This window comes from Cupressus sempervirens, chromosome 5 (genome assembly GCF_028749045.1).
Source record: "Cupressus sempervirens isolate cs-2001-9-10 chromosome 5, ASM2874904v1, whole genome shotgun sequence".
NCBI classification, from domain to species: Eukaryota; Viridiplantae; Streptophyta; class Pinopsida; order Cupressales; family Cupressaceae; genus Cupressus; species Cupressus sempervirens.
The window spans coordinates 487,871,472-487,884,897 of NC_143122.1; the positions used below are offsets into that span (position 1 = coordinate 487,871,472).

The 13,426-nt window shown below is 34.9% G+C and overlaps 2 pseudogenes across 1 annotated transcript; one reads left to right on the top strand and one right to left on the bottom strand.

The window, feature by feature from the left end:
* Positions 1–11,101: 11,101 nt before the first annotated feature.
* On the bottom strand, positions 11,102–11,953 carry LOC149556864 (tubby-like F-box protein 6 pseudogene; annotated as a pseudogene). Its single transcript, XR_016364580.1, has 2 exons — positions 11,642–11,953; positions 11,102–11,584 (listed from the first exon to the last, which is right to left on the bottom strand). The product of XR_016364580.1 is annotated as a tubby-like F-box protein 6 pseudogene (transcript).
* A 168-nt stretch (positions 11,954–12,121) lies between these two features.
* Positions 12,122–13,002, top strand: LOC149556865 (alpha,alpha-trehalose-phosphate synthase [UDP-forming] 6 pseudogene; annotated as a pseudogene).
* The last annotated feature ends 424 nt before the right edge of the window (positions 13,003–13,426 follow it).

Here is a 13,426-nt window from a genome sequence, read left to right on the forward strand (position 1 = left end):
ACAGTTGTCACAAAATGCAATTTTTGAAAAATCATTACACCAAAACTAGAAAAGAACACCACCACTGGAAAGTTCAGGAAATTCTACCCAATTTCAAAAGAAATCACACTTGAATTGGAGTTTGAATGACCAAGTTATGGGCTTGTAAAGTTAGGCTACCAAATCAAAAAGCAATCTGGAGAGGGGTTTGGAAGGAAAAATGTGTGCTTAAATTTAACAATCAAATGACCGTCATAGTAGTTGAATAATGACTAGGAATGACGATCAGATGGCTATTGAATTTAACCTGTTGAAATGTCAATGTCAGTAAAAAATCAACAACCTAGTGATGTGTTAGGGTGACTAGACCGTCCATATAGTATGAATTGTATGGTTGTGTGATGTGACAGTGTATGGAATTGCTGACATGTTAGAGGTGCGACTATACAAAATGGCCACTATGTCAAATGATATGGCATTGACAGTCCATGTGGTGAAGCTGACTATATGCCTGCGTGTACTACCAAGTAGGCGCTGACTGTTTAACACTTGACATTGACATGGAGAGTAGGTGCCTTGCCATGTGGTAGACTTTTATAGTTCCACGTGTCATGATCCAACTGGTGTCACGTGGCTTGTGTGCAGGGAATGACACATGACCAGGGTTTCAAACAATGCCAAAATCTGAAAATCATCATCGAGAAACTTCAATCATATGTTGAACTTCACTTTATTTGCTATCAGGATTCCCTATTTATCCTACATTGGTGGGAGTGGTGGGTTTTAATGTGTATTTAACCTTGTGGCTGTAGATGCTAAGTAATGAAGTTGTGGGCTATGTGGATGCACGTTAGTTGACTTGGCCACCAAGAGGGTCGATTGGCTGATCGGTGAGTTAAATGGTCATTGTCGAATTATGGTAATTGGTCTAGATTTAGTTGGATTATGTGGTACGGTGCCTGCTACGATAAATATTGTCCATTGAGATAATTATAGAGGAATATTCCTCTACACAGGATCAGGATCTGATAGCCTAGTACCTACAAAAAAAATCTCTGCTACTTGCTTGTAGGGCAAATTTTTTTTCAAAATAATAGAGTTGAAAAATAATGTAGAGAATTAAGTTACAGACCTAAAAAATTAATCAAGTAGATCTGCAAATGACCATACTTGAATTGAAAATTGGGGTTCCAGCTACCAATTTGTAAAATAATTTTTCCTCACGGTCAAATTTGGCCTAGGGTAGTCAAGTTTATAGTCAATCTTCACGAAAACAGCATTTTAGATGCAATGGCAAGGTTAGATCTGGCTATAGACACTCCTAATTTTTGTAGTACTCTAGATTTAGGTTATGGTGTTGAAGCGAAAATGGTCTTGAATGGCTATGTGAAGAGAAAATCTCCATGCTCTGATACCATGTAAGAATTTACCTTAGGGAAAAATTCACCCAAGAACTAAGAACTCAAACACAAGCACAACTGTAGACAAGAAAGAGAAAGTATGATCAAAGTGATGATATATTCATTCAATATGCATTAGCAATACACTAGGAGTGCCTATATATAAAGGCCTCTAAGATGCATCTAGAATGCCTCTAAATTAGTTACATGATAAGTCATCGAACTAGGTACATGTCCACTAGATATGGGTTATCATCCATTAAGCATGGAAGTGAGTGTGATGATGAGAGGATAAGCCTACAAGGGTGTAACATGCAAATTAGTGTTGTAGATAACATGTGCTAAAAAGGGAGTGCAAATAACTATGTTGTCTACATGACAACTCAGTGAATGATGCAAACTCCAATGTCGTAGATACCATGTGCTAAAATAGAGTTGCATACCTTTGTGTTGTCAACATGACAACTCAAAAAAGTGCACAAACTCCTAAGTGTCTCACAAAATAAAATAATAAAATAATACAAAATAATAAAATAATGCATTAACCTAAGTAAACTTAAGTAAGTGTAAACAGTAAATATGTATTTACACCAATAGTTTTTATCATGCACCTTTTTGGGATAAGTAGTTTCCTACTAACTAGATAGCCAAGGATGGAAAGGATAATAGGAAAAGAGTTTTGGGAGAAAACCAATCATCATAAGACTAAAGAAGCTTCAATAAAAGATCCTGAGCAGGTTTTCTTGCTATGATGCCTTTTCTACCAATTCATCTATCTCATTGCAATTCCCTAAAGCCATTATATAGAATACAATACCCAATATGAACTCTCTTTTCTCTTCATATTTTATATATGAGTTGAACTTGAAGCCTAAGAAGTAAAAAACCAGGTGAACTAATTTAGAATCTATGTTAGCCTATTCAAAAGATAGTCTTTGAAATTAGTTTAATCATTTTAATTTAACAAGTAGACTTACTGCACCAAATGAACTATATGCCTCCAAATGTTTTTGGCCAATTTTGATTTTAACAAATACTCACCACCACTACTCATCTAACCCTTAAATACACTTGAACAATATCTAACTGTAGCATAATGGATTTACTATTTTTCTCAAGTCAGACCCAAAATCAATTTGTATGGATGATCCTAATCACTTTAACATCCAATGTTGAGACCACACAGATTTCTAGAAGTCATTGAAATTGCTTATTTTTCTTCAGAGAAGAGCTAAAATTGTAGCACACCTTGAATCCATCCAACTTAGTCAAACTTTAGCCCACATCTAAATTGATTAAAAAAAACCCAAAAATATATCTTCCACTGACAACTTTGATCCTAATATTTCTAAAACCGAGATACTATATTGTAGTGAAAAAAAATACTTCACTTAAAATTTAGTGGTTCAACCTATTGAATTGTTATATAGACAATAGAGGAAACTATGAATTTTGTCGGTCATGCTAGTATTGAAAAATATCATTAAGTTGGACAAATAGAGGATGCTAAAAAATTAATAGGGTTGGGAATACATGCATACAAGTTTGATAATCTATGTGCATATTATATTCCATGCTTTGAAATCAATGATAAAAGCATTATCTTTCTACTACTCAAATCCCCCTATGTATTGGTTTCATCATTTTTTAAATGGACTTAGTCATTATTTAAATCTATGAAAGTAAAGAGCAAAGAGAATTGTCTTTGGATTCATATCTGCTACATTATTTGCAACCCACACTCTAAAAGTATATTTATATCAATTACTCCCTTATCAATTAAATGTCAAGCAATACAAACTCAAACGCTTTAGTTCAGAAGAAAAATTAGAGTAAAACACATCAACCCACATTGAAGAAATAACAAGATGACTGCTCCTACAACCTACATTTCCAACAAAAGTAACCCAAAAAAAAACTCTAGTGCTCACATTCTATAGTCAAATGTCTAAGAAATGCACAAATATAGTAGGTCCACTACCAAAAAACTATCAAATAATCCATAGCTAAAGAATAGAAACATGAAATAAAAAACATAAAAATTATCCATTCAATCAATCTCATATAAATATAGAGCAATACATACCCATCCTCTAATTTAAACTTCATCACATGAAAGGGATGAAGAAGTAAGACATACCAAACAAACCCAACTCAAAAAATATGAATCCTCATAAGAAAATCATATGTATAGAACATTGCTTTGAAAGAATCTGCTCATCAAAATTGTATCATAGGTTTCCTTGCATCAATCTGTGCATATGGCATCAAACAAGTTTTGGGAAATGTTAGACTTACAAAAATGACTCCACTAATGAGATTGGTAATGGAACAATAAAAAAGTAGGAAGGGGGCATTTATTTCACCAGAACACCGTTGCAGATGAACACCACTTATGGAAACTCCATAAACCCACAACAAAAATAGACCTATCCCATCAAACTACCAAAATATGATGGAAAATATTTTACAATGAAGGCAGTGAAAATGAAAACTAGAAATATTAATGTTCTCTGTAATGAAAAAATTGAGAAATATTCACTGGAAATGATGGTACCTTTCTTCGGCTTCCTCTTTTGGCTTCCTCCCTCTGCAATGTGTGGTTACCGTCACACACACAATGAAATATTAAATATAAAAATTATATTTCCTCATAATTTTGTCAGGATTATTTTGGTTTTGGTGGAAAAATGAAAAGAGGTTATTGACAAGTAGTAAAATTCTCTCCTAAACTAGTGGGGCTAATTCTAGTCCCACCCCTTCTTCATCTGCTCAAAATGGAAAAACTAAGAAGTGGGGACTCCTATAAATTAGGAAAAGATTCTAATTAAAATGTGAGCCCCAAAAAAAAAATCCACGAGACCTTAGCTCCCAAAAAATAGAGGCCAAGACCCCTCCATGGACCCCTGCTTAAGGATATGTTAAACTCTTGGACAAATAAATATACAACTAATCACACGATAACCTAAATTCTAGTTTAAACAAGAAAAAATAAAAACAATATAATTACTTTACAGAGACAAATGATGTTTAATGTATTTGGAATTGATTTTATCTTTCTTTGATAAATCTTTTCTTGGAGTTTAAACAAACATAGATGAACTACATATATGAACTCAATAGACTAGAGTTTATATCCTCATTTCATCAATAGATAAAGGAAAGCATTTCTAGCATGATTCACTAAGAGGAACTTGGTATTTGTTGACTGACTTCCTTGTAGATGAAATCCCATAGTTTATCTACAAGACTCCTCTTCTTCTTTCTTTCTATCTTTTCTTTTCTTTTACACACCAAAATTTAGCCAAAGACATTTTCCCAAAAACTTGTAGGGAAAACTAGATTAGCTAAAACTATTTTCTTGTTGTTTCTTTCAAGCTACCCAACTACCAAGATTAACCTCTATAAAATGGAATTCAAAATTTCCTAGTAAAAGGAAAAATTTTCCATCTTCTCCTACTATTGTAGGTTTTGGTGATGACTAGGACTAACTACCTCATTAGTTAACACTAAGTTTAAACTCCACTTATTTACCTTGTGCCATGATTATGTACCCATGCAATATTTATTTACTTTCCACAATTAAAGGAGACACTACACAAGTTTAATACTTATGGTAATGCATAATACTCAAAACCAATTTAATTACTTTCCCCTATATTATTCATTTAATTTTTTTCTAAATGCAAAATGGGTAAGAAATAAACCATCATGTGTATTTCATTAAGAGTATTTAGTAAGAGACAAGGAATTGTATGAATGTAAACTTTATGATGTCTAAAAGCATGTGATTCAAATGATCCAATATCAACCCTACTATTTCAACCTCTACCTCAACCACACTCTTGTCTTAACTCTACAAAACCTAGACACTTGAAAACAAGCCATTGAGTTAGTATCTAATAAGATATCATATCTCATGTACTTTCTATCATCAAATCAAATCATCATAGTTCTTTCATATGTGTAACATATTGTAAAGTTGAATCTGCAAGAGGTGGATTGGGAGGCTCAAAATTGAATAGTGATGGTAGTGGTTATTATAATAGGCACTTCATCTCTTTTGATCTAAAGGAGGTGAATTTTCCATATATATTTTTCTGCTTTGATATGATCAAGTTATCCCAGTGATTTTCATAGTGGTATGAAAGATGTGGGTCTTTGTAAAATATACCAAAACAGGGGAATAGCTTGTGTGTTAACCCCATATGACTTGGCAAATGAAGGACCAAATCACTCAACCATCAAACAAACTACTCAGCACAAGTACAAAACCAAGAGCATACTGAGTAAAGTTAACACCTATCATGTTAGCATGTTAACCCATGCAAAAATCACAAGCTACATTCCACAACAAATGTAAACAATAAGAATAGAGTGCTTCTATATTTTGCCTATGACCAAGCACACAATAGAATAACAAGAAAATGAGACAACACAAGTGTAATAAGCAAGAAGTATGCAAGACTGATTGCTTTCTTTCTATTCACCAAAAATGAACTATTACAAATCTAGAATGTAAAAACAATAACTAACTAATAAATAATTGTTGTACATAAAATAAAATTGCAACAAGTATAGCTACATACAAAAGGCTTGGAGCAATCACTACTTCAACAAGATAAAATCTCATGGGTGTTGTTGTACACAATACTCAAAAAACATTCGATATTGTTGTTGCAAAAACTGACTCTATATGAGAATGAATGAAGAATATTGAAATGAATAACATTCCATCTCTTTTGTCTTCCTACTGTCCACACAAAATTTCTCCCCTCTTTTCAAAATTTGAACTCTCCTACCACAACAAATGCATATGACTATTGGAGTTAGAACCAAGGGATGCCAAGTTGGTAGGTGGGCACAGGACAACCAAAAATATATTAAATATTCCAACACCCCGCCTTTGTCTTGAGCCAACAAAATAAGGATCAATGTTGATCCAAACCAATTACACCAAGACGCTTTCTTAGGTGCACAAAATTTCTAATGCCCAAAGGCTTAGTGAATATTTCTACTAGCTGATGCTCACACTTACAAAATTCCATTCAAATCTATTAAGATTCTCCTTAACTAAATAGCTTGACATGCTACTACATTTACTGCTATGTATCTAACCTTTGTTATGGATTGAGAAATAATAGTTTGCTTCTTGAATGCCCATGAAATTGCACCCAATCCCATATGGAAAATGTATTTGGAAGTGCTCTTCCTATCATCTAAATGTCTAGCCAAATCTCTATTTGTATAACCAACCAACTTAAAATCATTATTTGTAGTATAGAAAATCCCAAATTTGTTGGTACCATTCACATACCTTAGGATCCTCTTTCCTACTTGCCAATGAGAATCCTTTGGTGTGTCCATAAATCTAGAAATCAAACTTACTACATGTATTATGTCAACCTGAGTTGCTATCAAATACATCAAGCTTCCAACCATACTCTTGTATAGTGTTGGATTCATACTTTTGTTGCAATCTTCTTTGCTCAACTTCAAACCTACTATTTTTGGTGTTGGGGTTGCCTTACTATTTTGCATTTTGAATCTTTCCAAGATCTGTCTAGCATACTTTACTTGAGAAATGAAGATGCTATCATGAATTTATTTTACTTCTATGCCTAGAAAGTACTTCAAGAGACCTAGATATTTCATCTCTAACTCATTCTTCATGGCCTCTTTGAACTCAACAACTAGGAAATTATCATTTCCGGTGAAGATTATGTCATCTACATCCAAGACAACAATCAACACTTTACCATTTGCTTACTTAATGTAGATAGTGGGCTCACCATCATATTTCTAAAGCCATTTCTCATCAAATATGAGTCAATCCTACTATACCATGCCCATGGAGCTTGCTTGAGCTCATAAAGAGCTCTTTTGAATCTATACTCCTTGTGCTCTTCACCTAGAACTTCATAACTAGGTGGTTACTCCACATAAACCTCTTCTTTCAATACACCATTTAAGAAGGCAGACTTCATATCCATTTGATATACCTTCTATTTGTGCTACGCTATGATTGCTATGATAGCACATAGGGTTTCCATTCTTGCAACCAGTGGATATGTTTCATCATAATCTTTGGCATACTCCTACTTACACCCCTTGACAACTAAAAATACCTTATTCCTATATATTTTTCCTTTAGCATTGCACTTGGTCTTGTAAACCCATTTTATTCCAATTACTTCCTTCTTGGGAGGCAAGGTAGTTAACTCCCATGTCCCATTTCTCTCAATAGCATATATTTCCTCATCGATTGGATTACTATGAGAAAATAATGAAAAATTAACACTCTCATCATAATCTGCCTCATACCTTTCATCTTGGTATATCTTCCTTGGACTCTTAGTCTTTCTTGGAAATAGGGAGGTGAGAGTGGGATCTAAATTTTCAATATTGTTGTAGCTACTATTTTGCATACTAGCTTGGGGTTGTCTTGAAGTGCTTGGAATTGTTACTCGACATGTAAGGGGTTGCTTCTATTTTTTCCTTCGTTTGTAATCATCAATGTTTGCTACTCCATCATCTTTCTCATCACCAATGTCTCCCTCTTCCTCATCAATACTTGGCACTTTACTTGAACTTCTTGAAGATACATCAAACAAGTCATCCCATGACTGATTTTCACAAAACTCCACATCTCTTGAAAAGATGATCTTCTTAGTGATTAGATCATATAACCTATAAGCCTTTGATTCCAAGCTATAACCCATGAAGATATACTTCACACCTTTTTTGTCTAGCTTTTTCCTTTGTTCCATAGGCACATGTGCATGTATGCTACACATCTAAACACTCTCAATTGTTTAACTATATATATGTTCATTGACCAAACCTTAAGAAGAATCTTGTCACAAACTGACTTTTTACGATGCCTATTTACCAAAATAAGAAAATCCTTCGTTAGCCAACGTAGCTTGGTAGAAACTAAGAAAATCCTTCGTTAGCTAATGTAACTTGGTAGAAACTAACTCAGAAATGATTTCCTTTGTTAATCAACAGAAGCTTGGTTAACACTGTGAACTCGTGAAAATCCTTTGGCAACTAAGTGATTTTGGTAAGCATTGGTTGCATCCAAGTTTGCTTCATTAACTAAGTGAGCTCAGTTAACACTCACTTTCTGCATACTTTTCCTTCGATGCCCAACTGAACTCGATAGACACTGCCTTCTAAACTAGGTAACCATAGGAACACTCAGTAGACACAAAAAATTGTCTTCACTACCCAAGTGAGTTCGACATATACTGACTAATAATGATATGACATTTTTGTAACATCAAAAACAATACACAATTAATCAATTGTATCCAACAATCTCCATCTTTGGCATTGATGGCAATAGAATATGTCATAATAGAATAAAATTTTGGATTCATCTTTGAAAATTCCCTCTGTTAGTATGAGCTCTTCCTTTTATTAAATTATTTCTCTGTCTGCAACAACTTCTACCAAGTTCATTTACAAAACTTTCTCCCTCTTACAAAAAACTTCTCCTTCTTTGGAATTTTTCTCCCTTTTTGGTTCCTTACTTTATTCTAGTTCCAATAATTTTAGAGATATGACAATAAACTTCTCCCTCTTTGACAACACATGTCAAAGGAAACAATTTTGTTGATACCAATGTACCTTAAGTATTGATTCATTTACAATATGTCTTTGCTAATTCTGCACCAACTGATTGATCTTCAATATGTTCTAGTTGATGTATCACTAAAATTCATTTAGTGAATTTTAGATAGGGGAATGACCCATAGCTTACCTCTTAGATATAGAAATGCATCCTTAGGTAATGACTTGTTAAATATGTTTGCAATCTATTCCTTTGTGCTAACATATTTTAATTTGACTTCTTTCTCTTATACTAACTCTCTTAAGAAGTAATATTTTATTGCAATGTGCTTTGTTTTAGTATGCATCACTAGATTCTTTGAAATATTGATTGCACTAGTGTTACCACAATATATGATTATTGGATCCTTAATATCTATCTTCATTCCTTCCAACAATTGTTTGAAGCAAAAAATGTTAGAGCAATTAACTATTGCTACCACATATTTTTCCTTTGTTGTGGATTGAGATGTACAATTTTGCTTCTTGCTCGTCCAAGACATTAGTTTTTTACTAAGAAAGAATGCTCCACCACTAGTGTTTTTCTATCATCAATACTTCCTACCCAATTAGCATCAGTAAATACTTTCAAGTCCAAATTGCCTCCAAGTTTATACCATAAACCATAGTATTTAGTATCTTTCAAATATCTCATGATTATCTTGATTGCCATCATGTGATTTTCCTTAGGATTTTCTAAAAATCTTGCTACTATTCCAATTGCTAGAGTAATATTAGGTCTTATTTGTACTACATATTGTAATTATCTAATCATTGATTTGTATGTGGTCTAATCTACTTCTTTAGAATCATCATTTTTGGAGAGCTTATGTCTAGTGGACATAGGGGTTCTAACTGGTCTTGAATCTTCCATTCCAAATTTCTTCAATACCTCCTTGATATACTTAGATTGTGTGATGTAAATACTATTTTTGCTCTGTTATATCTATAATCTAACAAAGAATTTTATCTCACCTGTTAGAAGTTGTAATCTTTCCTTGGTGTGTTTATAAACCAAGGTTAGACTTCCTTTCTTTATTGTTGTAATATATTAGGATATAAGCCAAGGTATCCTAATATATTTCTTTTTTGTCCTTTTTCCACTACATCTTATTTTGTCATCTAGTGGAATATGTGAGGACATATATATATTGTAATTTCTAATTTTAGATTATTCCTCCTTAAGAGGAATCTCACACTTGGCCTCACATAGTTATGAATGGTGGCATTCATAGACATGGGAGTTACATTCTAACTCCTCTCTCTCATCTCTATTTAAGAGATGACCCTCTTCTCTCATTTCACAATGAGGTTTCTTCCTCTTCTCAAATATTGTATGAGCCATTGCTCTCTTGCTCTCTCTTTTTTTCTTCTTAGGCTTTTCATGCCTCACTCATAATGTCACAAGGGGTTTTCTTTGCTTTCCCCTTTCCAAATATCTTGTCTCATGGTGTTGGAGCTTGAAGCCTTCTCTCTCCTATTTTATGGTAAAATCTTTTCATGCATTTACTCACTTAGATTCTTTCTTGGTGTTACTTATTTACAGATTTCTTTTTCCATTTCTAACATGGTATCAGAGCAATTTAATCTTTGTTTTGAGTGTTTGCATGAAGGTACGATTTGAAGGAGATTCTTGAGAGAGATTTCACTAATTTCTTCTTTAATCTTCTTAAGATGGAAGAAATTGAATTTTTTTTTGAGTTTGGCTGGTTTACCGCCAAACTCGATTAACTTCTGTTTGCTCTAATTTGTGTAGATTACTTCTTATTTTCTATTATTTTTCATCTAACCCCCTTTGGAAGGCTTGCTGCCAAAGGGTTTTCCTATCTTGATATCAATGCTTGTTAAAAATTGTGATTAATTTTTAAAAAAAATTTAAGAATGATTCAGTCTTATCGGACAACCTCTTTGATGGTATATTGAAGATTTTTCGTGTTGTCTTGTTATTCGAGTTGCGTTGTTGTTTGTCGAGGTTCTTTGGCTACCGTTTTTTAGTATTCTCCATTCTAGTTTCACCCTTGTCACAACCTTGCTAAGTCCTTCCCTGAAAACATCTCTAAAGATATAACCAGAGTCATAACCATTTGCTCCTCCTATTAATGGGCTCAATCAGTTCGCATGCATCTTGGATATCTTTTATGACTAGTTCCCAGCACATTCAACTAATACGAAATATGAGCAATATTATAACTACTAGCTGGAACTCTTGGAGAAACTTGCTCTGATCCTACTCGTCGACCTGCACGGCTAGTTGATGCAATAGCACCACTATGTGGTGGATGGCTATCATATATTGTAAACTTAGTACCAAGAAAATTTGACCGCAATTTACCAACGTAGGTATTGCTACCCCTAGACATGTCCTCCGCATCAATAGACACAATATAATCTGCACCGATAGTACACCTCATTTTTTGAGCAGCAAGAAGAAATTTGCCATTGTTAGCAAGGGTTGTGCTTAGCCCTAGAAATAGTTGATAGGTATTTGTAGCCTGGTCTCGCTTGATGAAGCACTGCATAGGAGCATCCTTTGACCCAGGCTGCTTCAAAGAAATGGGAAAACTTAGCTTTCCAGATAACTCAGGGGCCTTGACAAGCTCCATCAGTATGATTTGATTCGGGTTCCTGAGGTCTGATTCAATAACCTTGACAAGCTCCTTTGTAATATGCCTCCAAGTCCTGCAAACCCCAGCACAGGCGACCACATGCTTCCTGCAAGGCCACCCACTCTCACTTTCCTCAATTCTCCTAATAACATCTCTCTGCAACTCGGGGGGCATATTCGCCCACGCACTACCCTGCACAGCCACATTGTCAGCATTACAAATCTCGTTCTCTTTGCAATGAGAATCCTCGTCTACAGCATTCTGAGAACAAGATCTGTAAAACCTCTTCCCTTCAAAGCTCCACCTGGAAAAGCTTCCAATGCTACCTTTCATAATTCCTTTCAGAGGCATAATAAGCAATAACGTCGCAAATATCAGAGACCTCTTAATGTAAGTAACAAACACTGGGCTCTTCGTTCATTGCAAAATTATTCCCCAAATTCGACAATATTTACATTTTCGGACACCCAATGGCGAAATATACAGGTTTCCTATCATTTACTGTGGTTCTTGCGACACATGTGGCACACATTCAATGGCATCGGCATGCCCATGGCAGAAATTACGATTACAGTAAAGCTTCATCTAAGTAGCAACTCGAGCCATGGATCCCTACTGCCTCCATTTTCCTTAACGTCTTCCTGCTCAACTCGCTCGACAGGCACTCTTACATACACTTCGCAGTATTCTCTGCAATTGCATCTCTAATATGGGCTGTCTCATGATATGAGGTTGTCTATGTGGGTTGCTTAAAGGTTGATGTAGATCTGTCTGAACAAGATGATGTGGCACAAAATCTGCTTGAAAATTTCAAGTGTGTTCCAACCTCTTTGCCCTCTGACCTTCAAAGTAAGTTTTACCATGGGTTTTGTAAGCAATAGCTATGGCCTCTTTTCCATTACATGCTGCCACTTTCTCCAGATCATGGAGGACGTTTTGATCGATCTCTTTGGCAAGTGTATGTGTCTGCTAATAAGATCTTTGCAGACAAGGTGATGGAAGTGATCAATCCTGAAGATGACTATGTTTGGGTTAATGATTACCATCTTATGGTGCTGCCCACTTTTTTAAGAAAGAGATTCAACCGAGTGAAACTGGGGTTCTTTCTGCACAGTCCATTTTCATCATCAGAAATTTACAGGACGCTTCCAGTTAGAGATGAAATTCTGAGGGCTCTTCTCAATGCAGATCTAATTGGCTTCCATACCTTTGATTATGCCCCACATTTTCTTTCTTGCTGCAGTAGGATGCTCGGCATTGATTACCAGTCTAAGAGAGGCTACATTGGGCTTGATTACTATGGTCGCATAGTTGGCATCAAGATTCTACCAGTTGGTATTCATATGGGTCAGCTTGAATCTGTTTTAAACCTATCCGACACTACTTCAAGAGTAGGGTAGCTGAGGGAGGAGTTCAAGGGGAAGAAAATACTATTAGGTATGGATGATTTCTACTCTACTCCCTAATCTGCAATAAGAGAATTCGTGCCGAACTTATCTAGCCCTAGGACAGCTGCGGCAGCGTATTGTCAGGGCAAAAAGAGGAGGTTGTGTATAATCTCTCTATATTTAGATTCAGAGGTAACTTTTCTTGTCTTTTCATGCAAGATTCTTTTTCTTTTTTTAGCTCTTGACAGAGGCATCTTTTGCTTTTATCATTGCCTTTTGTCAACCTATTTTTGGCATGAAATCATTCATTGCCTTTTGTCAATCTATTTCTGACATTTTATCATTCATTGTCAGACAGCTCCAACTCAAGTGCAATATTTTATTTTAAATCTCTCTTACTCCTTTACGTGATTTTAAGTAAAAAGGGAGAAGTTTA